Raw genomic sequence first — 15990 nt, 5'->3', positions numbered from 1 at the left:
CAGGGAACTGTATTTCTATAGAATGCACTTTGAAAAGCATTGCCCTACAGTATTTATACATTTCAGAACACATTTTAGGATCTGCCTTGTGTTGCTTCTGTCGTCATTTTACATTTGCTAGTCTTGACTTCCCATCTATCCAACACGCTTCCTGAGGGCAGGGCAAACTTGGACATCGTTGATAGAACAAGTGCCCAATCTGAAAATGTGTCACATTCCTGCTCAGGTTCCAAACATGTCATAGAGGATTTATGGGTGTAAATTGTACTATTTGATCAAAATACCACCTCATCTTCAGTAGGGTAGTGACAATGACCTTCAACTGTGGTGGCATCTTAGGTTTAGGGGTGTTCCTCAAAAAGCATGGGCTTTGTTGAAGCACAGCTTACTCTGCTGTGTGACTTAAGGCAAATAGCTTCATCTCTCTCAGCCTCAATTTTCCCACCTGTAACATGGGCAGGATAATAGTTTTTAGCTTCTAGAATAGATTAAGGGAGGTAATATGAGTGGGTCATTTACAGTTGCTCATGAGATAAAATTCCAATGCTAGCTGTTGTCATTTGCCTGTTAATGTTATCTTGAAATCCCCCAGTGGTCAGTGGTGGATGGCATTAATTGGAGGAAGGAATTGTTAGATAAAAGATGGTTACTAGATGATAGAAGGAGATTCCAATTATTGACTGGCAGAGAACTGTTTATGGAAGAGTTCTTGGCTCGTGACAGTCTCAGTTAAATAGAGCAGGGCCATTGGAGGGAGACCAGTTGCTTGAATGCAAGCTGTTAATCCCCAGGGAATCTCCAGGGCTCAGCCAGATCCTGGTCTGTAATCTGCTCTCACCACAGGCTGACTGAATGAGCTCATTGTCATGTAATTTAATAGGAACCAGGTGTCTGTGATTTCCGAGAGCGTGAGCAGAATCATCCTGCACCCCAAACTAGGAAGATGGAAAACACCTCACAGAAGCACACTTGCCCCTAGCTGCTTCCCATGTCTCAGACAGAGAGGAAATGGTCAAATTCCAGATGCATTCCTGTCCTTCTCGGGCGATGAGAGAAAGTAATTGGCATAGTTTGGGTGGGGTGAAGGTGGTTGTTTGGTTTGGGGTATTTGATATTTCTTATTGGCATAAAGGAAAAAATTGTATTTTGAATGCCCCCTGGCTTCTTGAAGAATGCTTTCTCTGCTGTCACTGCAGCCCTTGCCAAACAACAACAACAACAACAACAACAAAACCTTAGTTGAAAAGAAAAAAGAAGGCACAGGAAAAGAGCAGCAGAGCAAAAGCTCAGTCAGGAGGTGGGTCTTTTTGCGTGAGTATTTGAAGGAAGAAGGAAAAGTGCTGGAGGGAAAGTCAGGCTGCTCTGGAAACGTTTCAGTCCTGGAACACCTGGGCTCTAAGGGTGTCATCAATAGCACACACTGCCCAGGCACTGCAAGGTGCGGTTTGCCAGTGAGCCGCCCTGAAGGCTGTAGAGGTGGGAGGGGCAGTAGGGGGAGAGGCTGTATTCTAGGGACTCAACAATCAGTGACTGTTCCTCTCCAGACTCTGCCTGATTACTGATGCACCCCAGCTCACATCACACAGACCTAAGAGGCAGATCGGGGATGTGAACACCGGTCTGGCTGATGCTCGAGACTGTGCCATTCCTCTGCCTTCATTCCATCTCCTGAAGTTGAAATCTCAAACTTGGCTGTGTCACCACTGTCTTCCTTGGCTGGGAGTGGGTTCTTAATTTACAAAAATCCATCAGGACACTCCCCCAGGACCACCTGCCTTCAGGGTCTTGAGACCTCAAAAAGTTACCCTCAGGGATTAGACCTGGGGTCACAATGTGTGCAATGCGTGTGTGAACTCACCTGTCCAGCTGCTCTTAGCAAGTCAACAAGGTCAAGTGACTTCTCCGTCCCATGGCTTTGCTCTTGTAACTTGGGGACAAACAGTACCCCGTGAGAAAGTTCACAGAGGCAGGGTTGTGCAGTAGTGACACGCACAGGCTCTTGAGGTGGTCTCGGTTCCAACCTATCCCTGCCACCAGGATCACCATGTAGGGCTGGGTGGGTTATGCCCTGTTCCAGAGCTCCAGGCCAAGATGACAAGGGGGGCCCAGCCCGTGCCCCTCTACTAAGCCATGGTCCCTGGAACTCCACTGACAGCAGGGTGTCTTATGCCAGTTCTACAAAGTATTCACATGGGCGAGGCCTGGCCCTGTGTGCTGCTTAGAGCTCAGGAATGTGGTTGAGTTGCATACCCTCAGTGTGCCTCAATGCCTTTACCTGTCAAAAGGGTAACACAACGCATTTCTCATCTGGGTTGTCATGAGGATCCAAGAGGTTAATACCTAGAAAGAACTTAGATCAGTGCCGAAAGCCTAGTAAATACTCAAAAACAAGTAGTAGGTATCTAAGAGGTTAGCTGTTAGCATTTGACCGGCATTTTTAAGTGCTTGTTCTGCTAAAGGCCAAATTTGAATCCGTAGTGTTTTCTAGTTTTATATGATTTTGTTTTTAGATCCAGTGTAACTATCAGGAATCCTGGGCAAAGCCATCAGAGTGCCATGAACCCCTGCCAGCCATCCCGTCTGGTCAGCCTTCCCTGTGCAGGCCTCCTGGATCCCCCAGGCAGGGGATCACAGACAGTATGGGTGCACCTGGGTCCCCCACACAGGGGATCGCAGACACAGTGCAGGTGCACCTGCATGTTCTTCTTGCACCCTGAAATGGAATAGGAAAGCTGGCTTTTTTTTCTTTTTAAGCTCACCTGTTTTGGACCAATTAAAAGAAAGGCATTTTAAATAGGCCCTGTGGAAAGGGAACTGAAGTTGCTCCCCCAGGCTGGGCTCTGTGCCGGAGGTCAGGGCAGGATTAATAAGGAAGCTATAAATATAAACAATGGCCCATGTCTCTGTGGGCAATGTGCTCTGGTTTGGGAGGAAGGGAGAAAATTAAATTATAATGGGAAAATTTATAAATTACTTGGATCAGGATAAATAGAAAGAAATTAGTGGTGTCTGAATGAATCTCAGTGAATCTGTCAGAAGAATTTTGAGGTTGGCTCAGTGCAGGTGCACAAAGATGCCTGGGAGGATGGTGGAACAGGGCCCCACACAGAGGCAGGTGCAACTCCAGAGTCCTGCCTTCTTACTGTTAGTCATGCTCCCCCAGTGGGCTTCAGGGCTATTCTGGGATGAGAGATGATTGTGTTTGTCAGATTTTCTATCAAAGTGAATATAGATGGTCACCTACCCAGTGAATGTGATTTTAACACCTTTCCTGTTGCACACCCTCCCAGATACTGGAGGTTTAGAGGGAAGCAGAGCCAGCTCTATGTTGCCCTCAAGGAGCACCCAGACATATCATGTGGCCAAGACGATTTCATCCAAGCGATGCTAATTGATTGCAGCCTTGCATGGACCTGGCGGGGTGCGAGAGCTCCTTGGGAGCACTTGCTCACTTTTACCTCACGGTACCTCCTCTATCCCCGCTAGGGGTCAAATGTCATTACGATGCCCATTTTACAGGTGAGGAAGCTGAGGCTCAAAGATGTGAGGGGGCTGCCACACAGCCAATATGTGGCAGAGTCATGGTTCAAACCCAGGGGTTCGTACCTTCAGAGACCAAATTCTCATCCACTGAGCAGACAAATATTCTGACAGAGGACAGCCAGGGGACAGAGAGAGAGAGAGAGAGAGAGAGAGATTACATATGCACATGTGTGCATATGTGTATGGCGGTGGCTCTGTGTCAACCTGGAAGGCTTCTTGGAGGTGGTGAGGTCTAGTGGAATCCGAAAAGAAAGGCCTTAAATGCTACACTAAGGAATTTGGATTTTATCAACATTTTTTTTTTCTTTTTTGAGCAGAATTGAGACATGATTATATCCCCAACAAATCTATATTTAATAAGCAACTCCAAGGTGCCAGACAATCTTCTAGGTGCAGAGAGGGTTGCAGACACTTAATATAAGATGTATTCTCTGCCCTCTCCTAGCTTCGGTCTACTTGGAGAGATGAAATACAGATTTATTTAGAAGATAATAAGTAACAGTCAATAAACCAGTGCCGAGCATCAAATAAAAGTCAGAGAGTAGGTGCCATGGAGGTCAGAGGAGGGGGCAGTCAGGGCTCTGGGTTGGTCAAGGGAGGCTCCCAGGGTAGATGGAGAGGGAGAGGTTGGAGGGGTTATGGAAGATTCCAGAAAGGGTGCACTTTGAGGGCTGGGGCCTAGTGTTTGGCAGTACAAGTTCCCCCATGCTTAGCAGAGGGCCTGCCCATAGCAGGTGATGGTACCTGCTGGCTGAATGAATAAATGTTGGACCCAATGAAAAGAAAGGACAAATGGTTGAGAGATGAGGCATAACAAAGGGACTGGGGGTTGCAGGGATGTGTGACCACTGAGCCTCTAACCAGCCCACCAATACAGTTTAGTTGACTTGTGGCCCCACCAGGTAGATGAGCTTTCTTGACTTTCCTTTTTTTCAGGTCCTGCAGGCACATCTGTGGGAGAAGCAAGTAGAGTCTATAGGGAAAAAGCAGGAGAAAAGATGGGAGAAGCCTTGGGGGACAGAAGGAGGAAGCCTTGAATGTGAGTCCAACATGTTAGCTTTTTTCCTGCAGGCAGCAGGCAGCCATTGAGGCCTCTGGACATTCAAGTAGCAAGAGGTAAAGGATTTGGGGAGATCCATCTGGCCCTCCAAGGGGGAAAGAGGAAAAATGCTATAGGAGAGGGTTTCAGGAAGTGACTCCTACTATTTAAAATGTGCAAACCCTTTCATCCAGAAATGTGACTTCTGGACATTTGCCCCTAGATTGCGGAACAAATGTGAAGAAACAAAACCAGCAAAATGCCTCCTGGAGGTCCTTGCAGTGCTGTCTTAGATGGAGAAAACTAGAATGCAGCTTCCTCCAGGGGTGCAGTGCAGAGAGAGGGAGCTTGCTTTTTCTCTGCTGGCTCTCACCTCAGGGCCTCTGCACCAGATGTTCCCTCTGCCTGAAATGCTTTTCCCTGTCCGGTCGCATGGCTCAATCCTTTTCTTTGCTGAAAAGCCCCCTTCTCAGCAAGACCTTCCCTGATCACCCTATTCAAATTTTCTTCCTTCCCCCCACCCCCTTGTTTACACCACACACCTGCTGCCCCAGGCACCCAGCCCCGTGACTACCTGACATACTCTTCATTTTATTTGTGTATCTTCTGTCCCTCTGGAATGGAAACAGCAGTGGCGATTGTCGTCTGGTTTGCACACAGGCTGTATCCTCAGTGCTAAAGCAGGGCTTGGCATAGCAAGTGCTCAGTGAAGATCTGTCGAATGAGTGAATGAAAGAAGGGAGGAAGGAAGGAATGATGATGGGTAAATCCACAGGTGTGTAGCCTACACAGGACATTAGCTTGAGCACCAGAGAGCAGACCAGAGCAGGTCCTTGGCTCCCGTGCCAACCTGCATCACAGAGGACTGTGGGGTCTTGGTGGATGAAGCCTGGCCTGGGTCTCTCAGGGCCCTCTGGCTGGGGCCACGAGGCACAGCTGCAATGGACACTTTCAAAGTCATCACGCCTGGCCTTGGCACTCAATGGGCTCATTTTTTGTCATAATGACACCTTTCTAAACATAGCTATGCAAAATTAAAATGTCACAGTGCAAATGCTGCAGCTGTGTGGTACTAGAAAGAACTCTAGGTCTTGAGTCAGAAGAGATGGACTCAAATCCCAAACATCTAGCCATCTCTCTCTCCTGGGTGTGGCCTTGCACTTCTCTGAGCCTCAGTTTCTTCATCTGTAAGATGGGGATGGTACTAGTAACTGTGTCACACACTGTTGTGAAGGCCGAGGAATTAAGCATGGTGAGAGATTTTTGGAAGCTGAAAAGCATCACACATTGGACATGACTTTTATACATAAATATGTAAAAATGGTCTCCTGACTGTGTCCTTGGCTTCCTGGTCTGCCACATGGAATGAGGGCAGGGTCTCCCTCTCAGCACAGACTGGTCTCCTCCACCAGCCCAGCCTCCCCTTGTCACAGTGAGAAGGAGCCATTGACTGACTCAGAACCCACTCACCTCTCTCTTACATGGGGAAATCAACAAACCACAACTATTTATGAATCCTGCATGTTCCCATAGTCTTGTCCAACTGTATCTGCTACCATTCCTAAGTGGAAGTTTAAAAAAAAAAAAAAAAGGCAGCACAAGTTGAAGATGGGAAAGAAGTGACCTAAGGTGACAGTCAATGTAGAAGGCAGATATGTGTCATCCTCACAGCAACTAAGATTAATGGGCATTGAGTGTCAGTAGCCCTGCCTTGGGAAGAACTCTGAGACTGGCTCCAGAATTCTGTAAATGCAATCAAGAGTGCTGCAATCAGTTAGCAATGTCTGCCTCAGGCAAGGGAGAAGAAACTATGGTCTGTATGTCATATCTAATATTTTCCCTTGTATCTAAGATACCCTCTGCTGTGAGACATGCAATCAACCTGATGAAGCTTTTTAAGAAAAAGTCTATTGTTAAATCAAGTTTAACCTAAAGCTGCCTCCTTACATATTTTTAGGTCAGCCTAAAGATTTCTCCACACATTGTGAACTATAACAAGTAGAGATGTAAACAGACTGTAGCCTACACTTGTGCCAATCAAGGAGTTTTGGCCAATCAAATGTGGCCAACTGTTAGAACCATATTCAAATAAGGCAAATGCTGAGCTATAACCAACCCAGCTGTTTCTGTACCTCACTTCTGTTTTCTGTGCATCAGTTTCCTTTTCCTGTCCATAAATCTTTTCCCACCACATGGCTGCACTGGAGTCTCTGAGTCTACTCTGGCTCATGAGGCTGCCCAATTCGAAATCATTCATTGCTCAACTAAACTCTTTCAAATTTAATTCTGCTGAAGTTTTTCTTTTATCATTCTATTAATGCTAGATGTTGATTGTTCAATGAATCCCGGTTTCAGGAACTTACAAAATGTGTGTGTGTTTGAAAGAAGGAAATCATTACTTGCTATCCTTTCTCTATCAAAATCTACTTCAGCTTTTCAACTGAAAATTCAATGAGTATTCTTTGGAGTATAAATAAATGTGCTGAATCTACCTGGGCTTTTCCCACTCTGTGGCTTCTTGTTTCTATGTGCGATGCGAAAGGGGAGCTGTAGAGATGGGGAGGAGATTCTTCCAGGTGTTGGGAAGGTTTCCAATGCCCAGCACATAGTAGGTGCTCAGCAAATATTTGTTGAATGAATTTTTAATGATGAACTCAGTTTCTGCATAACTTTTCATGATTCATAAATGCTGTTACCTTAGCTAAGTTTAAATGTAGCATTTTATCTCCTGTCATACATATTCTTCTCTCTTTATCTCTGAGTAGACACCGTGATAATCAATCGGGATAACCCACGAGGATATTGCCTCATTGTTTCTGAGTGAGGGGATGGGGCTGATGGAGGAAACTGGGGAGAGGCTTGCCTGCTGACTTCTTCCTGCTTTTGTGTTTGTGTTTGCCGTCTGCCTCTCCCTCACGTTTCCCTCAGTGTGTTCCCATCCTTGGATCCCTAATCCTACAGCTCAGGACTTTCTACAACGGCACTACTGACATTTTGGACGGGATAATTCTTTGCTGTGGGGGACTGTCCTATGTGCTGTGACATTTAGCATTGTCCCTGGCCTCTACCCACTGGATACCAGAGGCACCCCCCAACCCCAGCCGTGACAACCAAAAACGTCTCAAAACACACTGCCCAGGTGAGAACCACTGCTTAGCCTCCCCGGGGAACATGGCTAGTTCCTTCTTTCTGAACAGTTTCAGAAGGAACATCAAGTACGCAACAAGCCTTCTGACTTCATGGTCCAGACCAGTTTCGGGCCCGCCATCCTATCGACCCTCCAGGCTCGTGTCTCGAAGGGGCTCTCTGACCATTCCCTGGTGTCTCCCTCATTTGTTGTCTGCTCCTCTCCACTGGGCTGTGAGCTCCACTAAGAGTTTTTTGTATCTCGATTCTCTCTCTATCCCTGGGGCCCAGAAGTGCCTGGCACTCAATAGGTTCTCCAGTGGATGAAGGTGAGGACCAGGTGACTAGGGGAGCCTCCCTGTGGAGGTGACGTCTCCATGCCATGAAATTGCCAGCCCTGGGAAGTGCTGAGGAAGAGCACTCCAGACAGAGGGCACAGCCACTGCACAGCTCTCAGGCAGGAACAGGCTTGCCTTGTGGAAGGCTGCTGGAGAGGAGAGAGAGCGGGATTGAAGAAGGGTGCTCCAAGAGCCAGAAGAGCTAGTCAGGAGGCCACAGTGAGGAGTGCAAACTCAGTTCCAGGAGTGACAAGAGGCCCTCTGGAAACCTCCCAGATGTCCCAAGGTCCACCCCTGGCCCACTCTCACACTCCTCTCTCCTTGTTGCCCAGCCTCACTCTGGGAAGGCTGGGGAGGATTCCTAAATCTGGTCTGAACTCCTGAGGCTGAAGTCAGAGCTGATGTGGCCCCAAGTCATATCTCAGGGTGGGAGAGAGTCGTCCTATCAAGGAAGCAACACTACTAGGGCAGCTCAGCGCTCAGCCACCCCTCTAGCCCTCATGGGCAGGCTCTCAATCCGGAACCACAAACTCCAGGCCCAGGCAGGGAAGGCCTGGATCCTCCACTTCCGCCTCCTCCCGGAAGTCAGCTTAAAGAAGTGATGAGGAAGAGTGATCATTGAAGAGACTCGTCATTCCTGGTCAAACCATGCTGGAGGCCAGGGGTTTGCTAACTCGACCTTGTCACAGGGGACTTCCCTTCTGCCTCAATGCTATGACAGAGCTGGGTCTTTAACGAAAAAGCTACATTTCTGCATTTAAAATGAAGATCAAGCCACTCAGTATCTCCGGTGTAAGAAGACATTTGGCAATAGTAACAGCTAATTTTTTTAATACTTACCATAACTCGTTTTACCCATTTCCTGTCTAGGAAAAAAAAAAAAAGTGCAGCTCACTGCCAGCACTCATTTCTTGGGGCAAACAGGAAATGAGTTAATCCTAACAACAACCCTGTAAGTTGCATACTTTTATCATCCCCATTTTACAGATGGGGAAACTAAGGCAGTGAAGTCTAGTAATTTTCTCAGATTCACTAAAATTTCTAAGATAGGTTTAACAAAGAAATCCACCCATTAACCCTTAAATAATATCCTCTTTTTAAAATTAATGCTAGAATATGGTGCCATATCTTTTTAATTGAGTATATCTTTTGACCCAGCAATTCCACCAATAGGAGCTAAGCCTAAGGAGGTAAAATATTTAGCTAGAAGGATGCAGTATTATTTAGTATGTGGAACTCAATAAGAATCTCCACTAAGAGGGCTTATGTAAATAAACTGTGATGCCTCCATATAAAAGTAGCTGTTCAAAATGACATCTGTTTGTATGTACCAACATAAAAAGATATCTAAATTATGTATTTTAACAGAAAAGTCCAGAATAATCACATTTTTGTAAGCAGTCATTTTGTCTGAGGACTGGGATTTCTATTGACTTTTAATTTCTTATTTTCACGTGTCTATAGTGTCTAATTTCTCTACAATGAACATGTACTACATTTATAATAAGAAAGAAACTCAATAAAATTATTGAATAAAGGAATAAGCAGCCAGAAATCTTTCTCTCCTGGGGAATTAGTGAGCCTCTTCCTCCCTGAGAGTAGAGGTTATGGCTGCTTTGCTGGAACCTTCCATTTGTCCCAAATGCTCCACTCTCTGCCAATGGGAGATGGGGTCTATATTCACCTGGTCCTTTCTGTGTGAGGCCACCTTGGCAGACGTCACCGCCCCTCCCAAAGCATCTGACTCTGCAAAACCCTCTTGTCATCTGGGTTCTGGTAAATTCCCCACTCCCTGTTTTTTTTTTTCCAGGTATAGAGATAGCAAAAGCTCTGCTGCCCTGGCCCTGGTTCTAAATGTCCCCTGGTGTTTTCTCTACACTCCACTGACACCTTGATCATGAGTCCTTTTGGGAATGAACCCTCCTCAAATCAACTGAAGGTAGAGTAGCATCTGCTTCCTATTGAGGATTTGACAAATACACTTACCTGATTTGCTGTCTCTTCTTTTCCTAAGTCCTAATTTCCTAAAATAAAATGACTCTCCAATTCACTTGTCCACCTTGCCCTTCTCTCCTCATACCCAGTCTTGCCCACTAGACATCTTCGTTTGGACAACCAGGCAGCTTATAAGCCTCCTGATGCCCACCACAGGAGTCTGACTTTGTGCTGCCAAAGCTAAATTCTGTCTTCCGTGAGCACCACTCTTTGACTTTCCACCCACTCCAAACCTGAAAATCACCTTTGTCTGCCCCTCCTTTAATTTTATACATCTCATCAGTGCCCAAAGCTTCTGAAATCAACCTCAGTAATGTCTCTTTCAGATAACCCCTTCCTGGTCAGGCGCGGTGGCTCATGCCTGTAATCCCAGCATTTGGGGAGGCTGAGGTGGGTGGATGACTTGAGGTCAGGAGTTCAAGACCAGCCTGACCAACATGGAGAAACCCCATCTCTACTAACAATACAAAATGTAGCTGGGCAGGGTCGTGTGCACCTATAATCCCAGCTGCTGGGGAGGCTGAGACAGGAGTACTACTTGAACTGAGGAGGTGGAGGTTGCAGAGCTGAGACTGCACCATTGCACTCCAGCCTGGGCTACAAAGTGAGACTCTGTCTCAAAAAGCAAAACAAATAACCGCTTCCCATCATTTCTCCAGCCCCTTCCTCCTCGAGTCCTCCTGACTGGGTCCCACTGGCTCCCTGCTTCCCCCTCAGTCTGTTATGTGTGACTTCTGGGTAAAGGTTCTCAAAATACAATTCGGATCCCATCCAGTCCCCTACTCAGAACTGTGCCCATGGGATCAAAACCAAACTCTGCAACCTTCCATTCAGAGCTTTAAAAGTACTTTTCAGCCTGTCTCACTCCTCACCACTAACAGCCTTCCCTTCAATCAAACTGAACTATTGTACCTACAGAAAGGCCATCCCACCTCCAAGCCTTTGCTCACACTGGGTCCTCTGCTGGATCACCATCCCTCCACATTTCCAGGTGTCCCTCAAGACCACTCAGCAGCAGCTACAAGTTCCTCGACCCTGGCTTTCTTGCCCACAAGTAACCAGTTCATCCTTCCCAGTCATATAGCCCTCTATTTACATTTCTTTTCTGGAAGCTATCATTTTTCATGTGCCATTTGAGTGAGTGTCCTGGTTAAGACTATATTTCCCTGGAGGGCAGTAACCTTTCTTATTTGTCTCTCTATCCCATAACCTTAGCAAAAAAACAAGGGACGGAACAGGTGCAAAGTCTACATGGTTACTGAACTAACAGATCTTCCGAAAGTGTAAACGTCATTATCCAGGTGAATGGAAGAAGAGAGCTGAGACAGAGGGGACAGGCAGAGTCAGTGTCCAGTGCTGACCTCTGAAATGGAAAAACACGGTCAGTCCTTAGGAGGCTGCAGAGGCCAAGACCCCAGAGAGGTTTGGAGGTTCCGCAGCAGAGGAGGAGCTGTGGACCATGGCAGGACCCTGATGCCATCAGCAGAGGAGGAAGTAATCAGAGAGGTGGAGGAAGGAAGCCAAGGGAAGTCAAGTAAACACCAAGTATTCCCTCCCTGTCCAATGCTGTGACCTGCATAAGCCAGCAATCCCCTAGTGTAGACTCTACCCATGGAAGAAGGAAGAAGATAGAACTCTGGATTTGAATATAATTCTAAAATAACCACATTTACCTGAAAATGACTAGGTTTGAGTTTCCTGCTTCAACCAGAAATGGAGCTTGGAGTCAGAAATTATGTGGAGTTATAGAAGAAAAAGTCACCATCTTCCATCTCTGAGTCGTGTGATCATTTTAGACATAACATGGTACACTTACAGTGTTCCAAGTGCTTAATATATGTGATGTCATTTCACCAGGGAAACTGTATAATTTATTGCTTTAACTGACAAAATTCTGAAGGAGGTGCTGTTAATAATTGCATTGAGACGCAGGCCTGAGCAGGCCATGATTTATGGCTGTCCTACATCTGACCCTCACAGCATCCATGGGAGAAGGAAGCATGCTTATGCCCACTGACAGCTGGGGAAACCAACACTTGAAGTGATTAAGTCACAAGTCCAAAATAAATGACGGAGCTGCAGTTCAAGCCCAGGTGGTCATTTACCAAAGGCCATGCTCTTTCCACTTTGCATGGGACCGTGAGTGCTGGCTCTACCCAGCTTCCCAGTGTGGCCTTTCTCTGCCCACTGTCTCTCTTTTCTGGCCAACAGAAACACAATGAGACCACATACGTAACATTGCATTTTTTCATAGCCACATTGAAAAGATAAAGGAATCAAGTAAAATCTGTTTTATTATGATATTTTATTTAACCCAATACAGTTGACGCTTGAACAACACAGGCTTGAACTGTGTGGGTCCACTTACACATGGCTTTTCTTCAGCCTCTGCCACCCCTGAGATAGCAGGACCAGCCCCTCCTCTGCCACCCCTGAGACAGCAGGACCAGCCCCCTCCTTTTTCGCCTCCTCCTCAGCTCACTCTACATGAAAACAAAGAGGATGATGATCTTTCTGATGATCCACTTTCACTTAATAAATAGTAAATATATGTTCTCTTCTTTATGATCTATCTTAATAACATTTTCTTTTCTCTAGCTTCATTTACTGTAAGAATACAGCATATTCCCAGCAACTCAGGAAGCTGAGGCAGGAGAATCACTTGGACCTGGGAGACAGGAGATTGCAGTGAGCCAAGATCGCACCATTGCACTCCAGCCTGGGCAACAAGAGTGAAACTCCGTCTCAAAAAAAAAAATACAGTATATAATGTATATAACATATAAAATATGTGTTAATCAACTGTTTATGTAATGAGTAAGTCTTCCAGTCAACAGTAGCCTATTAGGAGTTAAGTTTCTGGGGAATCAAAGGTTCTACACAGAATTTAGATGGCGTGGTGGTTGACACTCCTAACTCCCACATTGTTCAAGGTTCACTGTATATTCAAAATGTTATTCAAGATGTAATCAATAGAAAATAGTTATTCATGAAATACTGTGTCTTCTTCTTCTCCCTTCAAACCCATTTCTTTGTATTCAGTCTTCGAAGTCAGTGGGTATTTTAACCTTACAGCATATCTCAATTCGGATTACTCACACTCTAAGGACTCAATAGCCACGTATGGCTGGGGTCTGCCAGCTGGACAGCGAGGTCTAGCCCTGATCTGAGCAGGAGCCATTTGATTGGATTCTTGGTACACTGCCATCTGGTGGACAGACGTTCCTTGCTTGAAAAACCACCTTGAAGGAAAGTGTCAGCATCCGGGAAAATAGCACAGTGGGCCTCAGGATCAGCTCCCCAGAAAGAACTTGGGGTTGGAGGGGTGTTGTTGCTGAAGATGTCCCCAGAGAAGATGCACGGCCATGGAGCAAACTCAAGTCACTTACGACATCGGCAAACCTTGGCCGTGGTGCACTCTTGTTTCCTGGTTGCAAAAGGATTTAGCAGAAAATGGGAACTCTTTTCCAGAAGGCATGTTTAAAGCAGCTCTTTAAAAAGCAGGAGCTTCTTTCACACCCAATTTCGCCATGTGGTTGTGTGAAGGGTTTCTCCCCAGAAATCACGTGGTCTCTCTTTTAATTCATAGTAAAAACGTTTCTTCTGTCTTGGCCCATTATGGCTGCTATAACAAAATATCATAAACTGACCTTATACACCACAGAAATTTATTTCTCACATTCCTGAAGGCTGGGAAATCCATGATTAAGAATTGGTGTCTGGCGGGAGCCTGCTTTCTGGTTCACTGATGGCATCTTCTTGCTGTGTCTTCACGGGGGTGTAAGGACAAGGCAGCTCTCTGCAGCCTCTTTTCTAAGGGCACTAGACCTATTTGTGACGGTTCGAGCCTCACGACCTAATAATTTCCCAAAGGCCCCACCTCCCAACACCATCACCTTGGTGATTAGATTTCAATATATGAATTTGGGAGAGGACAGAAACATTAGGACCATAGCGTCTGCCAAGTTGTGTCTTCCTCACTCAAATTGAGTGGGTGTGGTTATTCCAGAATTTCACTGAACCAAGATGTATTTTTCCAACGTGAATAGTTGATTAAGAACACTTGATTAGGGTCAATGTTATTCTGTACTTCCGAATCCCTCCCACATTTGAAGGGGCGTTTTAAAAACAACTTTGTGTGAATAAAATGATGTGTCTGCATCACTCCAGGAAGGAGTGTTTGGAGCTGAAATGACTTGGCAGGGAGAAGAATCCATTGGGACATTCAATAACTTGGCATTGAGAGTGTTTTCAGCACCATGCTGTCCTCAGAATAGTGTTAGAATTTATATAAACACAGATGTGACTTGTGCCTTTAAGGAGAATACAGTCTTCCCAGGAGAGACATGAAAAACCATCATAGATAAACAGAAAGAAACAGCATCAAGGATGTACGTGCACAGGGCAGAATGTAAATTGGATGTAAAACAATGCATTTGAGGGCAGTGAGAAAGGAACTTCATTCTGGTCTCAGCTCTGCCACCCACAGCTGTGTGACTATGTCTCTGTCACACAGTCTCTCTGGTCTTCAACTTTATCATCTCATACTGAGCAAGAGACGGTCTGGACAATTTATGCTTCTAGAATGAGGAAACAAGAAGAAAAGAAAGCTAGATACCCAAGAACTTCAGTGACTGGCTCAGGAAGAGTTACTCAGCAGTGAGGGGGTCAGCATGAACCCAGGGGCAAGAAGCCGGGACTTGGAACAGGAAGGAAAGGTGCTCAGCTGGCTAACCTAGAGGAAAGTGATTGGCTGGAGTGTCTGGTTTATGTTTCAGGGATGGTTAGCGATTGCTCTGTTAATAGGCAAAAATTGTTGCCCTAAAGAACCTAGAATCTAAAGGGGTGTTTGACATAATCCAGAATAACAGGTCGCAGAGATTATTTTACAGAATGTTAGTACCTCTTGATGTTAATAGATACATAACAAAACAGACCTCTTTGCCACAAGACTTCCCAGAACCTTTAACATTCTATGATTTTCCCAAAGGGCAGAGAGTCTGCAGCATTTCCCAGACTTATTTAATGGTGAACACCTGTTATCCTGAGGCAGGCGGATTGCTTGAGTCCAGGACTTAGAGTCTACCCTGGGCAACATGGCGAAACCCTACCTCTACCAAAAATACAAAAATTAGCTGGGCATGGTGGCACATGCCTGTGGTCCCAGCTGCTCAGGAGGTTGAAGTGGGAGGACTGCTTGAGCCGCTTGAGCCCAGGAAGTGGAGGCTGCAGTGAGCTGTGATCACACCACTCCACTCCAGCCTGGGCGACAGAGCATGACACTGTCTCAAACAAACAGACAGAAGCCTCACAGAGCCCTCACTGCTCTAGTCCTGACTTTTTATAGATAGGGAAACTGAAAAGGCAAGAGGCAAGTCCAAATTTCACAGAGATAGTAGCAGAGCCAAGACTGGATTTTTGGTCTTTTGACTCCAACACCCAGTGACTTTCTTTTTCTTTCTTGTTTTTTGTTTTTGTTTTTGTTTTTTCAATTCCTATTATGCGCTATTTAAGACACACAAAGAGATAGAAAGACTAATACCAGATATCCATGCACCACCACCTAGTGTAAGAAATAAAACATCACCAACACAATAAAACCTGCCTTGTGTACCTCTCTCCATTTGTCTCCCCAAGGGAACCCATATCCTGAATTTGGAGATATAACACATGAAAATTCTGGTGGAATTTCAAATAAGTCATATTGTGTTTAGAGGATCTTCTTAGCATCTCCCATGATTTCTAAGTTGTGATGGTCTTAGAATTCAAAACAAAATCAAAAAACTCCACTTGGCCCAGAAGAGCGAAGATTAAAAGCCAGCCTCAAGGATCCCCAGCTTGGCTACCTGCAGCTCACAGCAGCTTGGAGAAATTTTATGAATCGGTGAAGTTTTTCATTCTCAAATGGACTCTTTAGATGGTTTATTAATTCTGTTAGATGCGGGGGTG

At 45.7% G+C, this 15990-nt stretch overlaps 1 protein-coding gene and 1 long non-coding RNA gene across 3 annotated transcripts in view; both read left to right on the top strand.

The window, feature by feature from the left end:
* LOC105530921 overlaps nt 1–15080 on the top strand; it is a 32317-nt gene extending 17237 nt beyond the window's left edge. The window contains exons 2-3 of the long non-coding RNA XR_001004711.1: nt 12640–12858; nt 14212–15080. This is a non-coding gene — a long non-coding RNA (uncharacterized LOC105530921). The remainder of the gene's footprint in view (nt 1–12639; nt 12859–14211) is intronic.
* The window catches only part of KCNIP1 (Kv channel interacting protein 1), a 392942-nt gene that overhangs the window by 53046 nt on the left and 323906 nt on the right, over nt 1–15990 (top strand). The window lies entirely within an intron of this gene.

This window comes from Mandrillus leucophaeus, unplaced genomic scaffold (genome assembly GCF_000951045.1).
Source record: "Mandrillus leucophaeus isolate KB7577 unplaced genomic scaffold, Mleu.le_1.0 Scaffold855, whole genome shotgun sequence".
NCBI lineage: Eukaryota > Metazoa > Chordata > Mammalia > Primates > Cercopithecidae > Mandrillus > Mandrillus leucophaeus.
Note: the sequence above shows the minus strand (reverse complement) of the source record. Positions and strands in the feature narration are given on the sequence as shown.